The sequence below is a fragment of the Hyaena hyaena genome, unplaced genomic scaffold (genome assembly GCF_003009895.1).
Source record: "Hyaena hyaena isolate Hyena2069 unplaced genomic scaffold, ASM300989v1 scaffold_503, whole genome shotgun sequence".
NCBI lineage: Eukaryota > Metazoa > Chordata > Mammalia > Carnivora > Hyaenidae > Hyaena > Hyaena hyaena.
In genome coordinates this window covers 400765-422124 of record NW_024081132.1, presented here as the reverse complement: position 1 = coordinate 422124, position 21360 = coordinate 400765, and the positions used below count along the sequence as shown (strand labels likewise).

At 42.2% G+C, this 21360-nt stretch overlaps 1 protein-coding gene across 4 annotated transcripts in view; it reads right to left on the bottom strand.

The window, feature by feature from the left end:
- The window catches only part of LOC120247089 (phosphatidylinositol 3-kinase regulatory subunit gamma), a 159465-nt gene that overhangs the window by 121373 nt on the left and 16732 nt on the right, over positions 1-21360 (bottom strand). Inside the window, exon 1 of one of the 4 annotated variants that reach the window (XM_039254840.1) lies at positions 19470-19591. The exons of 1 other annotated variant lie outside the window; for it this stretch is intronic. The gene's annotated coding sequence lies outside the window, so the exon portion shown is untranslated. Of the gene's footprint in view, positions 1-2136; positions 2194-10720; positions 10779-19469; positions 19592-21360 lie in introns of those variants that run through there. 2 more of the 4 variants (XM_039254843.1, XM_039254842.1) reach the window with 2 other exon arrangements.

Here is a 21360-nt window from a genome sequence, read left to right as displayed (position 1 = left end):
GAGTATGTGACTCTTGATCTTGAGGATGGGAGTTCGAGCCCCATGTTGGGTGTAGTGATGACTAAGAAACATAAATAAACTTAAAAAAAATAGAAGTTACAATGAACTGGATACATACATGTGCCAAACACTGTGCTAGATATTGATATAGTACATCTAATCAATCCCCAGAACAACTCTGAAAAGTAGAGTATTAATTCAATTTTTCAAAAGAGCACTGGCATCCTGCTTCTTAATGCTCAAAGAGGTTAATAAGCTCTAGTCATATAACCTTGGAAATCATAAGAAGCAAAGCTAGGTTTGGAACCCATATTATGTTTCTAGAGTCTGTGTTCTTTCTACTTTACTCATGCTGTTTTCCCTTTAATATCAATAAAATTATATAGCATCACACAGACATATTTGCAATTTATTTTTCTACCTACCTTCTTAAACATGGGGACCACAACATGTCCAATCTTTCCTACATTCTAAGAAAAATATAAAGGTATTCAGCATGAAAACAATGAGAATGAATCTAAAAAACATTATCAAATGGAGAATTACCATACTTCTAATGAAATATAGGTAACTATACTATAAACTATAATACGTTAAATGAAAGCAATGACTAATCTTTTTCAGTAGGAAATTGCAAACAAATTTGGCATGGCTTTTACATCATTTGATTATATTAACATTTGTCCCACACTACAGTGTTATTTAAAAACTGACACTAACCTCATAAAAGAAATTATCTTACTACACAAAGGGGAAGCATTTATGTAATATTAACCCATCAAATGTCTAGTTACAGGGAAGTACTCAACCACAGAAGTAGAATGCCCAGCTTGCTAACAGTAAGGACCACATGGTGGCAGGTGACCTATTTCTTCAGTGTGTTTCTCAGCAAATATTTTCCCAACCACAGGGCCAGTGTGCCAGTTCTCCACCAGAATGTTACTTAATCTACATTTCACCAGGATGAAAATACCTAGTATGCCAGAGTAAGCAAGGAAGTTTCCTGAAACAATCTTTTCATCTGACTTCAAAAAAGTTAGAAAATACTTTCCTAGGTTGACCAAACTATGTAGTCACAAACTATGTAACTTCTAGACTAGCAGTTCTCAAAGTATAATCCAGAGACCACTCTGTGTCCCCAAGACCCTTTCAGAGTGCCCAAGAGGTCAAAAATATTTTCATAGTATTACTAAGACATTATTTGCCTTTTGCACCCTCATTCTCTCACATCTGTATAGTGAGTGGAGTTTTCCGGAAACTAAGACCTGTGGTATCTCAACAGATTAAATACCAGAGGAGACATGGGTAGAGGTCTTCTATTAAGCCAGACATTAAAGTTATTTGCAAAAAAATGTAAAAACAGTGCCACACTTACTTTTGCTTTTTTAACTATAGTTATTTTTACATTAAAATAAGTTACGTTAACATGTAATGTTTTTAATGAATAAAATATTTTCTAAATTTCTCAGTTTTTGCTAATTTCTCAGTTTTGTTTTACTATATTCTATTAATACAGTAAATATCAGTAAATAGCTCTTTGAGATCCTCAATAATTTTTAAGAGTATAAAAGGAGTACTGAGACCAAAAAAATATTGAGAACCACTTTTCTAGACCTTCCTATATATATTTTACCAATAAACGCTTTTAAGTTTCTAATTACTACTGAAGAGATGTCACCGCCATACAGATAATTTCAGAAATTTGTCTTGATAAGAAAAAAAAAGTCTACAACTTTTAAAAGAATTCTTTTAAATAATGAAATCATTGGTTAGCTCTTCCCGCCCAAAAACCAATAAAATATCAAAACTACAGTACTAGCTAATAAATCACTATCTATAAGCTTTGGGCATAAGTTTATGACCAGGTGTATATCTGTAATCTTCCAATAGCTCCTATACCAGAGACAGGGCTCTTTGAGAAGCCTACCCAGCAACTGTTCTATTATGGAATAATCCTGATTCCCACGTCACAACAGGACTAAGGAAGACGCTCATAAGCAATTCTCTGTACCACACTCTTAACATTTCCAAAATAAAAAGTTTTGTTTCATCTTAACAGTTCAGTATTTCTACTGCTTCTGGGAAATACATAAACATGAAGACATCAAACTCCCATTTGGAGTTCATCTTACTTACATGGTCAGTAAATTATAATAGATATAGCAATCCATGCAGTTATTAGAAATCTTTAGGATGTATGGTAATGGTAGTTTTTGAAAAAACAGGCTGGAGAAACATCTTTGGAAAACCGTTTTTGAGGCCACTGGAAGCAATAATAGGTAACAATTTTGCATTTATGGTTCAGTCTAAAATGAAGATGAAAACCATATTTTTAAAACTGTAATACTGTTACAGGTAAGGGCCCTAAGTCAACAACTGTTGAAACAAGTCACTTAACTCTAGGCTATGGAAATAGCCAAGGAGTGAGGTGACCAAGGACCTTAATTAGCAAAGCACTTACAGGCTAGAAAGAAATGGTGCTCCTTAGGTATTTATTAATTCAACACATATTTATCAAATTGTCTATGCTTGTAAGACCAAGCAAGCTAAGAAGCTCATAATTCGATGGAAAGACAATTCCGCTGGGGCAAGTATACATAAATGCAGAAGGTAGCTACTCCACAGAGAGAATGAAAAGTTCTGAGAAGTTCTAGAAAAGAAAGAGAAAGGAAAGGAAAAGATGTCTTCTAACAGAAGGGATCAGGAAACATACATCCTGGCAAAGAAGGCATATAATGTATATAAGATTTCAACAAGTAACCAATGGGAGTGAAAAGCATCCCAAGAAGAGAAAAAAGCATACATTCAAGAAACATAAGTATAAATAGATTCCACAGAACTCGTGATGGACTCCACAAAGAGCCCAGACTGGAAAATTAGGTTGAAAGCAAAAAAGAGTGACTTCTAGGACAAGATAAGCAATCTGGGACTCTTTTTAATAGGCAACGAAAGCCATTGAAACGTTTTCAAAGTCATTGGAAGATTCACCACTGGAACACAAATCATCAGATGGTACTTTAATGATACTGTGGATTGAACAAAGTAGAAACAAGAACAGTTAGGACCCTATCCTATCAGTCCAGTCAGGATATAATAAGAGCTTGATCCAGGATAGGCAATAGGAAAATGAAGATACAAGACATGCTGCAACCTACTGACTAATAATTTACTTAAGTTTTAAATGTTTCAAAACCTTAATTTACCACACAAAACAAGACTAGCATTCACACTATTTCCATTAAAAACCGTACATATCACAGAAAATACTCCAGCATACTCAACTGTGCTTCCTTTATAAAAAGCTCTTAGGCATAACTAACCATAATCTACATTAAGGTCACAGAAGGGGTAATAAAAACAGCATATGCATATTTCCAATATTCTGAAGAGAATCTCAGTATGCAAAATTTTATCCAAGAATGATCATTTTAAAACTCAAAAGTTTATTTCTATGTAATGCACAAAGTTTGGATCAGAATTTTCTATACAACCTTAGAAGACCCACATCACTACATAATTATAATAGTCAACTTTTTTCAAAATCATTTTTGGACAACTCAACTCAACTTAGCAGATATTTTTCTATGAGGCCCATATTTTTCAAACATTAGTGCCTTCTTCATTTTCTCCCCTCCTCCCTACTTACCTCTCCGCCCAACAAATTCCCTTTGTATGTCTGCAAGGCAAGATACTAGGATACAGTATGATTCTGAGGCAGTGTGAATATATGATTCTTACAACAGAAATCTAGAATTATTAACTTTACTTTTTACGAGAGGAACCAATGATGTACTAAATTTCCATTTACATGAATGACAAATGCATCTAATAGAAAGGATGCTTTACCGTTAGGGGGAAACAAAGGGAAAAATACACACAATAGATGGGTGGCAAATCTTACAAACTTTGCAAAACATTGAAAAGCTGCATCTGGATTGCAGTCACAATTACAAAAGCAAATAAAGAAGGCTCCAAAATGAAGGGAAAAGAGAAAAATTCTAAGGAATCATTAAGAGTAAAAAAGGTTGATTTAATATTAGTTTTTATATAGCATCATTTAATACTCTATGACTAACTGGGAAAAAAAAACAAAAGGATAATTTACTGCTCACATGGACACAAGAAATAATTTCTATATACATTCTACCAAGACAGTTATACTTCATTACCCTTGCATGGGCTCCAATCCTTTCAAAGGTTCCAGAAATATACAGTCTTACAATAATTGAGGTTCCTCAATGACACACGATTTATTCTGTAAGCTTAGCTATGACACATTTTTAAAAGACATAATCAATTCATCCTAAACAAAAATAAGGAGTCACAAAGGCCCTCTACTTATTCAAAAATCGTTATGGTAAAGCACTATCTATAACTGCAAAAAAAGGGTTTGAAAATCTGACAGCTAATAATCATAAAACAAGGTTAGACTTTAAAGAAAAAAAATTACCCAACTTTTCCATTTTCCCTTCCTTTTCCTTTCCTACCAGATACACAAAATGTCTGTAAGGGACTCAGACAAAGCTCTGAACTAAAAATACAGTAAATGTATACTTTACATTATGTGTATTTGAACCTATAACATAGATGTACACATCACATATATTCACACACAAAAAAAGGTTCCTCCTTTTTTTGCTCTAAGAATTGAAGTTACATTAAACCCTAACCCATAAATTAAATCACCATAAATTAAAGAGTAATAAAATACTGCACGTAGCTCTCTCTAAGCGACTATATTCCGAGAAGAAAAACCTCAGGCTAAGACTATGACTGAATAAAAACGCCCAATCCCTGAAAATCACTGACCGGCATTTGGTTTCTGTAAGAGAAAAAAAAGGGGGGGAGGGGGGTGTCTTAAAATGAATAATCACACAGGCAACCCAGTCTCAGAAGTTAACGAAGGTAAAACACAACGAACCAAATCAGACGAACGTATGAAATGACAAGCTTTAAAGAATTCCCCCAAATGGAAAGACTGACTTCAAGGCTCGGATATAAAGGATCCTATGCAGGTAGAAGAATCTTTAATCGCGGAAGAAAAAAAAAAAAAAAAAAAGAAGGGGGTGCACAACAAAAACCTGAACGACACGCAAAGGCAAAAAGAAGTAAAAGAAACGGGTCTTTCCTCCCACCCCCACTCCAACCCCCACCCCCACCCTCGCAGGACAATAGGATCAGGGTCCTAACTGCAAACTTTAAACGGGTAAACCAGAAGCAGTTTTACTGCAGCTCTAACTGCAAATCTGCCCCTCATCCCAAACCTAGAGCTCCCAGGAACACTTCTGCCCTGAAAACATCACCAAGGTCTCGTTATATACAAATCAGACCCATCAGAAGATTCTTTTTCTCTCCCAAGTACCTGGAGGATCCATTTCAATATAAAATATCAGTTCTGTCGAATAGGGCATCATCACCTCCCTCCAGTCTGCGTCATCGCGGTCCATACTCCACACCGTATTGTACATCGCGCTGTCAGGGGCAGGTCGTCAGGAAATATATAGAAAGCATATATATTTTTTTATCTGATATTTAAAAATCTAAAAATATAGATCTGTAAAAGTCCCACACGGAAATGTACTTCGGGGTTTCCAACGACCGGTACAAGTCCAGCCAACTACCAGGACGAGGATGGGGTCCTCCCCCACTTTCCTCTTACAGCACCCAGCAAGATGCCCCCCGAACTTTCAATCTACGGGCTGCTTCTCCTCAGAGAGGTACAGAGAGGCTTGGGGGGCAAGAGGGCTGAGGTGTTAAAAAGCTGCTTCCCAAAAATCCCTTCCACACGGTCGATCTCCAAAGAGAAAAGCTCCCACTGCCTCCAAATCTTTCCTCGGCAGCCACTTTTGTGTCCTTCGAGGGAGGGAGAACGAAGAGGGGGGGGAAAAGAACGCGCTGGGAGAAAGGTGAGGAAGTGACAAAGGAAGGCATAAAAAGGGAGTAGGTATTGCGTTCAAGTTTCGGGGTCCCACTGGTCTGCAGAGAGCGATCCCCTCAGGGGCCGGGACTCGGGCTCCGTTCCAGTCAGGCTCGGAACCGAAGCTGCCGCAGCCTCGGGATGGGGGCCCGTCGGAAAGTCCAGCTAGTTCTGCCCCGCTGGGCGCTCCCGCTGGGGTGCAAGTAAGCCCGCCTGTGCCGGCTCGCCTCACGCTCTGCCCTGACTCCAGCCACTAGAGTTTCATTTTAACGGCGCGGAGGGGGACACCCTTCCCCGCCTCATGCTCCCCCGCTGAGGCGCCACCCAACCGCACCCGGCAGGGGGGACAGGCAACACAACTACTGCTCCTCCCCTCTATTCCCACTCGATGTACTGGGGATTCCGTCAGATGCCTGAGAAATTGTCCAGAAAACCGTCCTGCATCTCGACTTTCAACTCTCTCCAACGATCTCTGGGCTTTGGCTCCTTAATCATCGATTCTCTCTTCCCCCAGCCTCAATCAAAATGGTACAGTCCGGGCGCTGGCCGCACGCCAGGAGTCAGCGCCGGGAGCACGCGAGCCAGGCCGGGGGGGAGCTGCGAGAGAAAAGGAGGGGGTAAAAAGAGAGGATGAGGTGGGTGGTGATTGGCTGAGCTGGGTTGCCGGAGCCCGGAGCCTGCGTCTTTTGTCTGCCTTGCTCCAGCGAAGGAGCGGGAGACGGCTGCGCGCCCCAAGTAGGCCAATCAGGATCCAGCCGGCGCTGGCCGGTAAGGCGGCGATTGGTCAGAGCCCAGTTACTAAGCGGGACAAAGGCAGAAGGGGGAAAGAAAAGAAGACGAGGAAAAAAAAAAAAAAAGAAAGAAAGAAAGGAAGAAAGCGCTAACGGCGGTTACTGACAGGCTGGGCGAGCGCTCAGGGGCTCAGGCTGCCCAGAGACTGGCGGGGCTCCCGCTGAGGCTGGGTCGGGCCGGACGAGCTGGGGAGGAGGGGAGGGAGACGAGCTGGCGCAAGACACCTCTGCCCGCAGACTGGCCTCGGAGGAGGGGAGCGGACGGAGAGGGGCGCGCGCTGTCACTTGGAGAGACTTGCGCTCCTCCAGTCCTTAGGAGGTGCCCGGGCAGAATCCCTCCCCACAGACCTCTTCGCTGTGCTGGGCAGCCCCCACCCCTCGCGACAAGTTGTCAAATAAAGAAAAGGTCCCCTCAGACCACTTGCAGGACCGTTACCACTCCGTGAGATGAGATGCCCATGGCCCCCTGTAGCTTTCCCAGGCAGCTACTGGAACCCAGCCCCGGCTTCTCCCCTTGAGCTGTTAGGCTTTTCTTGGGGAGGTATTTCGCAGTTCCTCTGCGCTTCCCACGCAAGGACTTTTGAACTCAGAGGTAACTCCCCACATCTGAAATAAATAGGAGCCACAGCAGGCCCCTCAGCTTGAGTGCTCCCGCCAGAAAACACTGCCTTGAAATTACAGTGCGTGTGTGATTTAAGATAAATCACAGGTGTTAGAATCCTCAGCCAAAAAGGCTTTATTCTGTTTCCCTGACCGACCACCCCCCCGTCCACATACACCCAAGTCCCTCCCCCAAACCTAAAACTATGATAGACTATGAAAAATCATGAATATTTCCATGCATTTCAGAGACAGCTATTTAACTTGCTGGGGAACACTGAATAGCCAAAAGCAGATTGTGTCTCCTAAAGGTTATGCCTGGAATTGCCGTCCTGTGTACCCTACAATACAGTCGGGGGAGGCCAAAAACTGCTCCATTTCCTCTTTACACAGGAGTAACAAAGCCCATTGTGTTTGGGTTGACAACATGATTTAAGCCGTAGCAAAACCTTGTACCCTGAGTGGCTCTGCTATATTGATTCGTTCCTGTGGAAGAGGTGCCACGTCTCACTCTCTACCTCCTAAAGTGACTCTGCCTTTCCTAAAGGTGCTCTAAATTGAGACAGTTCTTGGGAGCAGTCAAATATGTATAGGCTCCATATAGAGTCTTGGATTAAAAAGGGCCAGTAAGAGTAAATGGACAAGGTTGAACTGAGAAAACACATCAAGATTCTTATATGCTTTCTTTTTCACATTTCTGAAATCCCAAACCTAATTCAAAAGCCAGATCAACTTTGGGGCAGGGCATGTTGTTAATTTGAATGTCCTGAACCATTTCTCTAGGTAGAAGATGCTGGAAGATCACTCTAATTTGTGGCTGGCTTCCCAGCAGTCTCTTTATTTCACCATATCTGGGAGCCAGAAGTACTCACATGTGATAACTCAAAAGGCAGAACAATCAGTCAAGGGCAAGTTGGTTTATTTTTGTTCACGGGTGTCCCTGTGCATTCCCAAACAAAATGAAGGTGAAGAGAGGAAGTGTGGAAAAGATAATGGCTTTCAGATTTCCACAGCAGTTTTTGCCTGGACCATTTTTCATCATTTAGTGGTGGGGTTTCAATTTCTAATATGCAGAGCAATCACCCAGCCTTTCCCACAGCTAAGACTCTGAGAGATGTAGTAAAGCAGCAGCACAGTGTATAATCTGGTCCTCAATACTGGCACACAGAGTAAGGCTTGAATCAACCTTGCCACCTAAAATTATATGATCCAACAATCCAACAAATAAAGCTTTGAATAGGAGACCTCCAAAAAATAACAGTGATGCAAGAAGCAATGATGAATCAAGGGGAAACACATTTCCTTTGGTGGGCCTGAATCACTGTCCTGTCATGGTGGGAAGTGCCTGTCATATGATGCTGGCCTTACTTTCCTTCAGTTGAGAAATAAAAGTGAGGTTCTGACTGCATGTCATCAAACCGCCTCAGGCTCTTTGGCAAAGGTAGAGAATGTTAGCTCTGGTGTCCTGGACCGTTTCCATCCTGGAGAATTATATTTGGCCTGGGTGTGGATTAAATTCAGCTCTAAGAGCTCAAACTCCTGGGTCACAACCTGCTACTTTGGGATTTTTTTTTTCCCTTTGCCTTCCTCCTTTCTTTTTTAAATTTAAAGTACTCTTAGATAAATCACAAAATCTGTCTGCCTTCATTTATATATCTGTGAAATAGGAGATTGCCTTCAGATTTATACAAGCTTCTTAGCTTATTCTGAAACACTAAGAATGAAAAAAAAATGCCACTTAACTACTTAGAATTAACAGTACCTTTCTGTAACTCCAAATAGATAGGGTGTCCTTCACTTTTCACCCTGGTATGGTCTTGCTGTCAAACTGTTCAAATATGCTCCATTTCCCCCTCTTTATTTTAGAGATGGATGAAATATTTCTCCTGTGCACTGAATATAGGGTATGATCTCAGAGCTCTCTGTGCCAGCAGAATCAGCCTGGAACTCAGCCAAAAGTTCTTCGTGATTAAAGGTGCCATCTGAGCACACAATATTTTTTTAAGCCTTGCAAAATGGAAACACACTTTTATTATTTTTTTAAGGTCACTAGCTTTAACACCAGGACTGACTTTAGCCTTTAGAGAAGGATCACAGGCCTCAATCTCCCTCTCCTTTCCCCCATGCCCCATCATCTTTCTTAACCAAATGTCTTATGATAAGGCCAAGTCCATGCAGCTAAATAAACTCAATAAATGGGATTCCAAGAAAACTCTACAAATCATCAGTTGCAGGTTCAAGGATCTCCTCAGCCACATGCCTTGTAAGTTGGGGGTATAGCAAGTTTTGATGGAAAAGTTTGCCTTTATTTATTTATTTTTAGCTTTATTTTTCTTTTAGTAAATATCTGCACCCTACATAGGGCTTGAACTAGCAACTCTAAGATCAAGCATTGCATGCTGTTCCAAGAGAGAGCCAGCCAGGTGTCCAGAAAAGTTTGCCTTTATAATGCAAACAAATGCTTCTAGAAAGACCTCTCACTTGGGAATTGATAGTCATCTCTTGGGATGGTAGTGTCTACAATCATAATTTTCCATTTTTTTCAGAATGGTATTGCTTTTACTTGGCATTTGCAATTTTTTACCACTCCTGTATATCTTTCTTGGAACTTGAAAAACTATATGATGAGGATTAAGGAGTGCACTTGTTGTGATGAGCACCAGGTGTTGTATGTAAGTGCTGAATCACTATATTGTACACCTGAAACTAATATTACACTGTATGTTAACTGCAATTTAAATAAAACTTTTTTAAAAAGGAAAGAAAAAAAGAAAACTATGATACTGTTAATTACATCAGCCCAAGGCACTAAAAAATTGTAACACTGGATGAATGAATGGTCTTCATAGAAGTGGCATTCCTCCAGATGCTGCTAAACTCCTGGGCTTAGGGGGCACTGTTAGAGGGTTTCCTCAGACCCCCTCAGCACGTGATAAAGATCTCTGCCTTCCTCACCCTACTTTGGGTCCTCCTACAGGTTCAGGGCCACCAAAAAGCAGGTCTCTCTCTCTAGCCTAACATGGTCCCCTCTTTTTGTCATCTGCCCTTCCAGCAACACAGGGGCCACCTGGATGGTCCGTATGCTGCTGCCGCAAACTTCCCTTCCATCAAGGCAACAGCTTTCAGCTCAGCTCTCACCAGGAGAAAAAGAGAGAGCAAATGAGATCCAAATGACAGGAACAATAGTCTGGGCTGTTTGACAAGGGCAGGGCACAAACAGGGCAGGCAGCTTGTGAGTTCTGTTACCTCATTTAATCTCCATAACCCTGAGGAAGAGGGTTGTATTTTTATTCTCATTTTACAGATGAGGAAATTGAGACCCAGAGCAATGAGGGGACTTGTTCAAAGTTACTCAGCCACTTAGTAGCAGAGCCAGGATTAGAGCCCCAGTTCCCAACAGCCAGTTAAGTACCTTTTCCACTACACCGCAGCTTGCCTCTTCATTCACTTGGAAAACGTTCATGGATGCTTCTAAACACTGGGGATACAATAATGAATAAGACAGGGTGTCTAACATTGAGTCCAGAGCCCACAGAGGAGGAGCCAACAAAGAAATAAATAATTATAGGCATGTAAGGGCTATAATAGAGAAATTGACAAAGTGCTATGTGAGTCCCCAAAACAGTGATGATCTCCGCCCACATGTAGATGAGTAAAGGCTTAATAAAGGAGGTGACATTTGGGCTGCCCCAAACTTATATATATGTACTTTAAACATTTGGTCTGTTTATTTCTGTTTCCCAAATCTGTATGATTAGCTCCAAGCCTGGAAAAGTTTCAGTGAAAGCTGACCCAAATATTAGGTCACCAAAGACTCCTTCATCATCTTTGATCAGATTGCAACAAACTCTTTATAATCTCCCTACAGTCCATACTCTACACAGAATGATGGCTCTAAAAAATCTGAACATACTACTTCTTTGCACAAACCCTACCGTTAATTCCTTTTGCCTGCAGGCTAAATTTTAAATCTCTCAGCCTGGCATTCAAAGCTTTGATGATCTAGCCCCTGCCTACCTCTTCCATCTCTTCTCACACAGTTCGTTCCTTCCACTCCTAAGACTAGTGATACTGAAATACTGAGAACAGGAGAAATTTCTCCTCACAAAACATACTCCACTGTTAAGTGGCAAACTCCCACTTACATGCATCTGATTGTGCAGATTCTGCTCATGCAGCCCCCCTGTACCAACCTCTGCACAGCTCTTGGCACACCATGTTCAAAGTGTCTGTTTCTAGATCTAGTTCTTGCCCACCATGAGGGAGACCTTCACGGGTGGAGAGCGTGTTCTTGAATCTAGTACCAAATATCAGGCCTGGCACACGGTGGGTAGCCAGTGAATGTTCTTTGAGCAAATAAACAAAAATTGTAAGAAGAAACTAAACTCTCCAAGAAGGTTCTGGGGCAGTCTAAGTTCAGGTTACCCTGATAATCAGAAAGGATTAGGTCTTCAGCTGATTCCCGTTTATTTAAGAGGACAAAAAGAAAATTAAAAAAATTGTACAGTTTTTGGTTACAGAAATGCAAGGGGCAGACAGTGACCCTTCTCTCCTGCTGGCTGCCTCCAGGGTCTACACCACAAACACTCAGTTCTGCTGCCTTTTATTTTATCAGCTGTGAATTGTTTGCAAAATTCCAAGCAGCTTGTAGGAAATTCAGGAAAACTCAGCAGCGAGAAGAGAAGCTGGTTTCATTTTCCAACCCAGCTCATTTCTGAAATGTAACACCATATAGGGTTTTTAAAGTATGCTCACTTCCTGTGGCCATTATTTCAATAGTTTGGAACAATTTGCAGTTCGTGCCTCCCTTCTGGAATGTACAATAATTACCCTATAATTCCACAGGTCTCAAATCTATACAGTTTGCATGTTTCATCGTTAGAGGGCAAAACCAATTCAGTTCCTGTTTTGGACATTTTGGTTTAAAAAAAATTTTTAAACTCAACAACTAATACCATTTTTCTTTGCTTCTATGAACAACAAAATCACAAGCATACTCCAGAAATATTTTATAAAATCGATGTGTTAAAACAAGGCCTCCTGCATCCTCCTCTGATATATTCGTGGGGGCATCATCCTTGAAATCCGGGGAAATGATGCAGCTTCTGGGGCTTAAGGATCACCACTGAGTAAGAAAAGTATAAGTACAGAATGTGAAAGACCTCATCATTTATATCTTCAGCTCTGGGAATTTGAGAAATGATAAACCCACAGTGACATTCTTTTCAGCCAAGGAGAGGGACTACCTTGTGCTCTGCTCATCGTGTACTTCTTGCAAAGGAGGCACTTAGTGAAGATCACTATTATTCCCCAAAAGTCATTCAGGATCCTGTTTCTCCCCCTCTTGATACCAGTTTGTGAAATTCTAAATTATGTAATGTTGGGGCTAAGTAAAGGCACCTGAGGTGCTGGAGGTATCTATTCAAAAGCAACATCTTTTCATACTGTAAACAAAAAAAGTCATTGGTCATCACATACACCAAATATGTAATGTGATAGTTACGCTTAAAGTAGATTTATCAACTGTTAAAGGTAGGAGGGAAGAATGCTCCAAAATGACAGGTCCTTTCAGTTCAGTTCAACCTGGGCCCCTTCATAGGCTGGACCTTGTGCTGAGTGCTCAGTAAAACACTATTCCTGTCCTTGATAAGCGCACCACTGAGTAAGAGAGACTCCTGTGAAAAAGCAATAACAGTTTCATGGACTCCTATGCTTTCAAACTGGCTCACTCCCTGAGGCCGTAAGATCAGGACAAGATAGCATCCTTTATTTACCCTGTCCATCAGGTTTCCTCTCTAACAAGTTCACTGTTTCCTAGCCTCTTCCTGACCTCCTGCACTACTGAACCTTAACCTCATACTCCTCACTGATTCTGTTCTTGCAGCATGGACTGCTAGCTTGTGTTCCCTAAGTACAAGTCATATCTGTTCCTTATCTTTTTTTGGACAATGGAGAAGTCTGGCCCATTATCCTACCCTAATACAGGGCCTGTGGTTGGTGTTTCTCCTGAGTTCCCCCAGAACTCTGCAAACAAGAACCAGACAATACTATACCCATTAATTGCTCCCTCTTTGAAAACTCAACTCTAATAATGCTGCTCTCTGACCTTCCCCCCACCTCTTTTTCTTTTTTCAAGCATAGACATTGGGGGGAAATGATTACCATCTAATACAACTATAGTGAGTTGAATAGTGCCCCCCCCAAATGATATATACAAATCCAAACCTTCAGAAGTTCTGAATGTGACCTTTTTCAGGAAAAGTGTCTTTGCAGATATAAATTAAAGATTTTGAGACAAGGAGCTCCCATGTGGCTCAGTTGGTTGAGCATCCAACTCTTGATTTCAGCTAATGTCATAATCTCACGGTTCATGTGATTGAGCCTGTGTCAGGCTCGCGCTGAGTGTGGAGCCTGCATAAGATTCTCTTTCTCTCCCTCTGCCCGTCCTGCACTGGCTCACATGCTCTTTAAAAATAAAGTAAAAAATAAAAAAAATAAAATAAAGTAAAAAATGAAAAAGATTTTGAGGGGCACCTGGGTGGCTCAGTCAGTTAAGCTTCCAACTCTTGGTTTCAGCTCAAGTCATGATCTCATGGTTCATGAGTTCCAGCCCTGCATTGGGCTCTGGGCTGACATCGTGGAGGCTACTTGGAATTTTCTGTCTCCTTCTGTCCCTGCCCCTCCCCCATTCTCTCTCTGTCTCAAAAAAGTTAATAAATAAACTTAAAATTTTTAAAAAGATTTTGAGTTGAGATCATTCTGGATTTAGGTGGGCCCTAGACCTAAAGGCAGGTGTCCTTATAATAAAAGGCAGAAGAGCACCTGGGTGGCTCAGTCGGTTGAGCATCCAACTCTTGATTTCGAGTCTGGTCATGATCTCTTGGTTGGTGGGATCAAACCCAATGTCAGGCTCTGCACTGCCAGTGGAAAGGCTGCTTGGGATTCTCTCTCCCTCTCTGCCCCACCCCTGTGTGTGCATACACACACGTTCTCTCGCTCTCTCTCAAAATAAACAAATACTTAAAAAAAAAAAAGAAAGGCAGAAGAAGATATGAGACACAGACACAGAGGGGAAGGCAAGATGAGGACAAAGGCAGAGACTGGAGGGATACTCTACAAGCTGAGGAACACCAACAATTGCCTACAATCAGACTTTCAGGCTCCTAGCTTCCAAAACTATGAGAGAATATCTGTTGCTTTAAGCCACCCAGCTTGTGGTAATTCATTATGGCTGCCCTTAGAAAACTAATACACCCACCATAATTTAATTTTTAAGACATTTTAATATCAAGATGTAGGGAGAATATAATTTCACAATAAAGGAGCATTTTTCCCAAGATAACTATAAGTCATCTTAAGCTAAATATGATGCTCAGACTGATGAAATTTTGGCATAGACTAGCTCCAGTACTAGGAACCACAGTCCCAACCCCAAGGTAGACCTTTGTAACCATTTTCTCCCAGTACCTTCAACTATGCCTCCCTTCTGTCCTCCCAAAAAAGTCATCCTACCAAAGCCAAATCCCAGACTAAAACAAGAGTCCTCCATCTGCTCTTATATGCAGGCAGCTAGGCTTAGGTAAAGAAAAACCAAATTTACCAACTTCACTCTGGGCTGATCTCTGGTCATAACTGGGATTCCTTTTGCTTATCCTGGACCTGCTTCCTCTGACATTCCAACCCTTCACCACTCATCTCAAATGACTGCCCTCCATCCTCAGATCAGTAAATTCAAGCTGGCCTTTTACTTCACAGAGACCAATAGGCATAATGTCTCCCTTCCCTTACATCCCCTCCAGAGCCTATAAACTGGGCCCATCCTTGCTTCCTCTTCTCTTAGAAGGCATGTCCTTCCTCCAGTAGAAAGCTAAACACCCATTCTGGCCTCCAGATCCACCCTCTTTAGCCTCCTAAAGTACCTTTCCTAGTCCATCTCCTATCTATCTAAATGCCTACTTTTGGGAGCGCCTGGGTGGCTCAGTGGGTTAAGCATCCGACTTTGGCTCAGGTCATGATCTCACAGTTCGTGGGTTCGAGCCCCTCATCAGGCTCTGTCCTGACAGCTCAGAACCTGGAGCCTGTCTTCAGATTCTGTATCTCCCTCTCTCTCTGACCCTCCCCTGCTCATGTTGTCTCTATCTCTCTCTCTCTCTCAAAAAAAAACAAAAACAACAACAACAAAAAAGCCTACTTTTGGATGCCACCAAAATACCTCAAAAATCATCATATCTTAACTCCTTTTCTAGTTAGGTAACAGGACCAGGAATATGGGCCGACAGGGAGAACAGCATGTGCAAAGGCCCAGAGGAGATCATGTGTCTCCTGAAGGCACTGAAGCTGTGCAGGCTGGTCTAAGATTGAAGAAGATGGTGAGTGATGAAGCTACAAGGTAAGCATAAAGAGGCTTGTAAACCAAGATAAGGCATCTGTGCTCAAAGCAAGGGAGAAGGAGGACAGGGCATTGAACATTAAAGAATTAAGCACAGGAGTGGCATGGTCAGACTTGTACCTGAGAATCATCACAGATGGCAGAGTAAATTAAAGCGGCAGAGTCTAGGAGCATCTGGGTGGCTCAGTAGGTTAAGTGTCCAACTCCTAATTTCAGCTCAGGTCAAGATCTCATGGTCATGCCCGAGATCTTGTCAGGCTCCAAGCTGGAAGAGGGAAGGAAGAGAGAGACAGACAGACAGACAGAAAGGAAAGAAGGAAAGAAAGAAGAAAAGAAGGAAAGAAAGAAAGGAAAGGAAGAGGAAGAAAACAAAAGAAAAAAAGATAAAGAGGCAAACTCTAAAAACATTTGAAGACAAATAAAACACTATTGAAACAATGTAGACAAAAAGGTGGAGAGCCCTGTGTAGATCTCAGAGACTTTTAGGAGGAGATAGAAAAGGCCACCCTCGGGGCGCCTGGGTGGCTTAGTCGGTTAAGCGTCCGACTTTCGCTTGGGTCATGATCTTGCTGTTTGTGGGTTTGAGCCCCGCATCGGGCTCTGTGCTGACTGCCAGCTCAGAGCCTGGAGCCTGTTTCAGAGTCTGTGACTCCCTCTCTCTCTGACACTCCCCCTGCTCATGCTGTCTCTCTCTCTCTCCTAGAAATAAATAAAACATTTAAAAAAAAAAAAAAAAGGCCACCCTTGATGAATGATTAGGTAACCAGTATATCCCTACTCTAAAAAATGGATCACTGCAAAATGAGATTGCAACCTTTCTAGTTGAGAATTTTTCCCTTTATTGGCAGTATTCTCCTCCCCTGCTTCTGCAGGTTATTCACTCACTTCCAGGACTTCACTGGGTGGATCAACCAGCCCCAAGAGCACGGTTTATGGGTTAGGACCTAAGGGTGGGAGTGGAACAATGACCCAGGCTGGTTGGCCAATTGCCTCATTTTAGTGGACAACTTTTAATACCTCTGCCCAGTTCACCATGATATTTTTCTTCCCAATTTGTACATGACCTTGCCCCTGTCCATAGCTGATGCGGCACAGACTGAATCAAAGTTTCTTTCAAAAGTATTTAGAAATAGTACTTCAAGCAGGGACTAGTCTCTCCAGGGGTCTGGACCTGTAGCATAGAATCTTTGGAGCTGACTGTGACCACTCTCTACTATGAGAGCTGAGTTCAAAGGAAACCAATGTTCAGAAAGCGAAGAAGAATGAAGGAACTGCTCTGAAAGAAGTAGGAATGAGGAATGGAAAAGACACAAGAAATAGCCATTCTCTTGAGTCTGTGGCCCCCTAACACCCAGCTTTGTCCCTGTCCCTGTTACAGGCTCACCTGTAACATTTGCAGGGCCCAGAGCAAGAACGTAAATGGAGGCTCACATAAAACATGCCAACATACTTGAAAGTTATAAATCAAGTTAGCAAACAATTAAATAAAATATATTAAGTCATCTTATCTTGACAAATATACTTTCATATAAAGCTTCTGGAAGACCTTTTCTTGGAAGACAATGTTCAAATTCAGAATTCATGGGTCCTTAGAGTTCTGACAGATAGAACATGGTAGTTGGGAGACAGCAGACTCCTATCTCTTTCCACCCCTGGTTTTGTCCTGCACTGTGAAGAGGGTCCTTTTGCACATGTCCAAGCCTCTTCCATCCATCCACAAACAGCTATCACTTTACCACCCCTTTGATCTAAAGGTACTGACACTGACATTCCTGTCTATCCTTGGGAGAACAGATCCATGGAAAAGGCCCCACGCAGGTCTTGAAACAAGTTTCTTGTGATCATTTGGGCAAAGAATTCCAAGAGTGTCATTGAGAAGAGGGAAGTAAGGGCTCTGGGTGAATAAATTTCCTTGAATCAACTGACTTCTCATTGTCTGAGGTGAGGTGGGCTTAGGGCCTTTTAGATCCTGTCCTGGGGCCCCTCTTTCCCAGGTCTAAAAGGGGCTCCTTGTATGAATTCTTTGTTTATTTAAGCAGGCTCCAACTAGATACTATTACTTGCAACCCAAGAATCTTAACTAAGGCCACACTACCTTTACCCTCTGAACCAGAGTCCAATTTTCTCACTCTTTCTCCAAGGGGCCTGTAGTAGCGCCTGAGAGGGCTTTCTCATGAACCCTAACGCTTACCAAGTGGGCCAGAAACAGGAAAGCAGCTCTTTTCACAGGTTCTCCCACCAGTGGTAAGTTATTTTGATCAATCACTGTGACTTTCCTCTTCCTCTTTCAGGTTATACATTATACTTCCAATTAGCCATTTTGAGTTTAATGGGCAGCCCCAAATCCTAAAACAGCATTGCATTTCATTCTTGCCTCTTCTGGCATCATACTCAACATCGTATTAGAGTTCATGGGTCTTGCCTCCCATCTGATTTGGGAGTCCTCCCAAATGGGAAGGGTGCTCAAGTTTCAGGCAGTGAAAAATGTCAAATTTCTGTATAACCCCATTAACCAGGACTTGAAGCCATCTCCTTTGGAGGATGCTCTGGTCCTCTCCCTTGGGAAGCTTTGAGTACTGTCTTTGGGGACAACCTCCATATACATACACTTGGCTTGGATCCTACCCATCACTCCTCTCTCCAACTCTACATTCACCATTAGGGTAGTAATGATTTGCCGGGACTATACAGTCAAAGGCCACCATAATAAGCAAGGTACCCAAGGCTTCCTGATAGACCTCTTTCAGATCCTGACTCTCAGTGGCTTATGGGTATAGCTAGTGAAGAGAAGAAAGCACCAGCATGCTCACAGACCTATAATAGCCAGTTACCAGAAGCAACTAGCCTAGCACTGGGAAACAAATCAGCAGGTGAGGTGTGTGTAGTCTAATACCTGACACACTTGCTCTGCCTCAGAACTTACCTGTGATTTCCCACTTTTGATCCAGAAACATTTTTTTAAGTTTATTTATTTATTTTGATACAGAGAGAGAGTGTGAGCAAGGGAGGGGTGGGGGGTGGGGGAGAGATTCCCAAACAGGCTCGGTGCTATCAGCTCAGAGCCCAACTCAGGGCTTGAACTCAACAAACCAGGAGATCATGGCCTGAGCTGAAACGCTTAACCAACTGACCCACCCAGGCACCTGTCCCAGGAATTCTTTTTTTTTTTTTTTATAGTGTTGTACCTCACTATTAGACAAAGTAACTTGATAGCCCTGGAAGCAAAGTTAACAGAAACTATAAACTCTCTCTCATCTTCATTTTTCTAACATAGTACCTACTCTGATGCCCTCAAAATCGATATCAATGCAGTGATCAATTGCTAGGACAAGCCTTAACTAAGTAGTTCACCAAGGTTACCAAGGCCATGGACTCCAGCAAGGGGTCAAGGGAGTAAGAGAATTTATTTCCTTCTGGATTTTAAGCTGACTTCTGAATTGGTGCTCTGTGTCTGTCTTGATAATGCCAAGTTAGAAAACACAAGATGTGTATAACCCTGGAAGTGTTTTTCATAAACATAAACATTATGAATATTACTAGTTTTTCATATATGATAGGGTGGGACTAGTTATTAATAATGGATATCTTCTCATGGCCTGTCTTTACCCCTGTGTGATATTACCTATCATCCCCTTTTATGGAGATCAAACAAAATGACTCAAGTTGTAAAACCTCCCACATGGTCGAGTATCACCATTGTATTAGCATGACATTTTTAGTTATAAGTGACAGAAAACTAACTTAAACCAAATAAAAGTGTAGCCTTTCTTACTTGACACACAGCTAAGTAGAGGTGCTCAAATAATGTTAGCAGGAACCAGATTCATTCTCATTTCTCCTTCCCTCTGATGTTTCCCCAGGTGGCGACAAGGCTAGTCTGCAGCAGCTGCAGGCTACATTCCATCTGCTTAGCAACCCTATCTAGCAGAGTGCAAGTTTCTCCACATAATCGCAGAAAAATTCTGGGGGTTGAGTCTCATTGGCCGAGCTTGGGTCACATGCTCACCCCTGAACCAATCACTGAGTCCAGTGAAATGGAATGTTCTAATTGGATGGGCCTAGGTCATGTGGCACCCTTAGAAGCAGAGTATAGGATCAGCTGTACCCAAGCTACATAGATTGAGAACAGGGGAGGGGCATTTTCTCAGAGAAAATCTGGGCAGACCAAAAACACTTTACTCTTGAAAAGCCATTGTTTATGCTTTTTCTTTTAAAAAGATTTTTTAAATGTTTTATTTATTTCTGAGAGAGAGAGAGAGAGAGAGAGAGAGAATGAGCAGGGGATGGTCAGAGAGAGAGGAAGATACAGAATTGGAAGCAGGCTCCCGGCTCTGAGCTGGCTGTCAGCACAGAGCCTGACGCGGGGCTCAAACCCACGAACCGTGGGATCATGCCCTGAGCTGAAGTCAGACGCTTAACCGACTGAGCCACCCAAGCGCCCCTATGCTTTTTCAAGGTTTTCGAGAATTCACATACAGGTGTATATGTATAACGAGTATATAAATATTATACATAAGTGAATAAAGAAAACACTTCCAGATAAATTCACATGACCAATCACTTTCTCCAGTAACCTCTGAACAGTAACAGGACTTACTGAAACAACCATCCCTTCATTTTGGTAGACCTACACAAAATAGATATAACCCACCTTGTTTATGTCCTCCGCAGTCATAGGGATTTTATAATACCTGCTCTGACATCCAATGCTGGAAACAAGTGACTCCATAGGAAGTGGCTAAGCCATCCTGTATAAGGAACACAATGTGCTGGACTATTTTGGACTGTCTCTTCAGAGCCAGGAAATCCACACAAACCCAGATCCTACAGGATTTTTTTTTCTTCACTATCACAAAAGGGAATCTGTGGGATATGAACTCCAGAGATGATGCAGTTAACCAGTAGGTCTTCAAAATGATCTAAAATATCATCCATCTCAGGCAATATAAGCTTCCTGCACTGTTTTCTAAAAGGTCTGGGTTTCCAACCTCAAGCTTTCGTTGCTTACCCTAAGCCCAGTCAGTCTCCAGTCTTGGAGAGAGACTATTCCTGGTTTGGTCCTTCCATGACACCTCTTTCCACTTTTGGAATCCTTCAAATAAGAGCATTAAGGTAGAGGATCCCGAGTGGAGGCAGACAAGGTGAGAATTTTTGGCTCTTCCTTGCTTTGATTTACCTGTGGCTCCCACATCTGGATGAGGGTAGAACATCCCAGATGCTCTGTTCCTGAATACTTCTGACACTTTTTTTTCAATAGTTTATTTGATTTTGAGACAGAGAGAGACAGAGCATGAGTGGGGGAGGGGTAGAGAGAGAGGGAGACACAGAATCTGAAGCAGGCTCCAGACTCTGAGCTGCCAGCACAGAACCCAACATGGGTCTCAAACCCACAAACCATGAGATCATGACCGGAGCCAAAGACGGACGCTTAATGGACTGAGCCACCCAGGTGCCCCAGACAAATACTTTAAAGAGTCTAGACTTGAACCCTACCAATGTACCTAACTCTCCTCAACACTGTGACACTCTAACATATAACTACAGATGTTTCACCTCTTCCCTTATCTCCACAAGAGCTGGAGCCCCATAATCAGTACTAGAATCACTTCTGACCCATTTGATTTCTGGTGGGGGCGGGGGCGGGGGTGGTGGCCTGGGTGCTT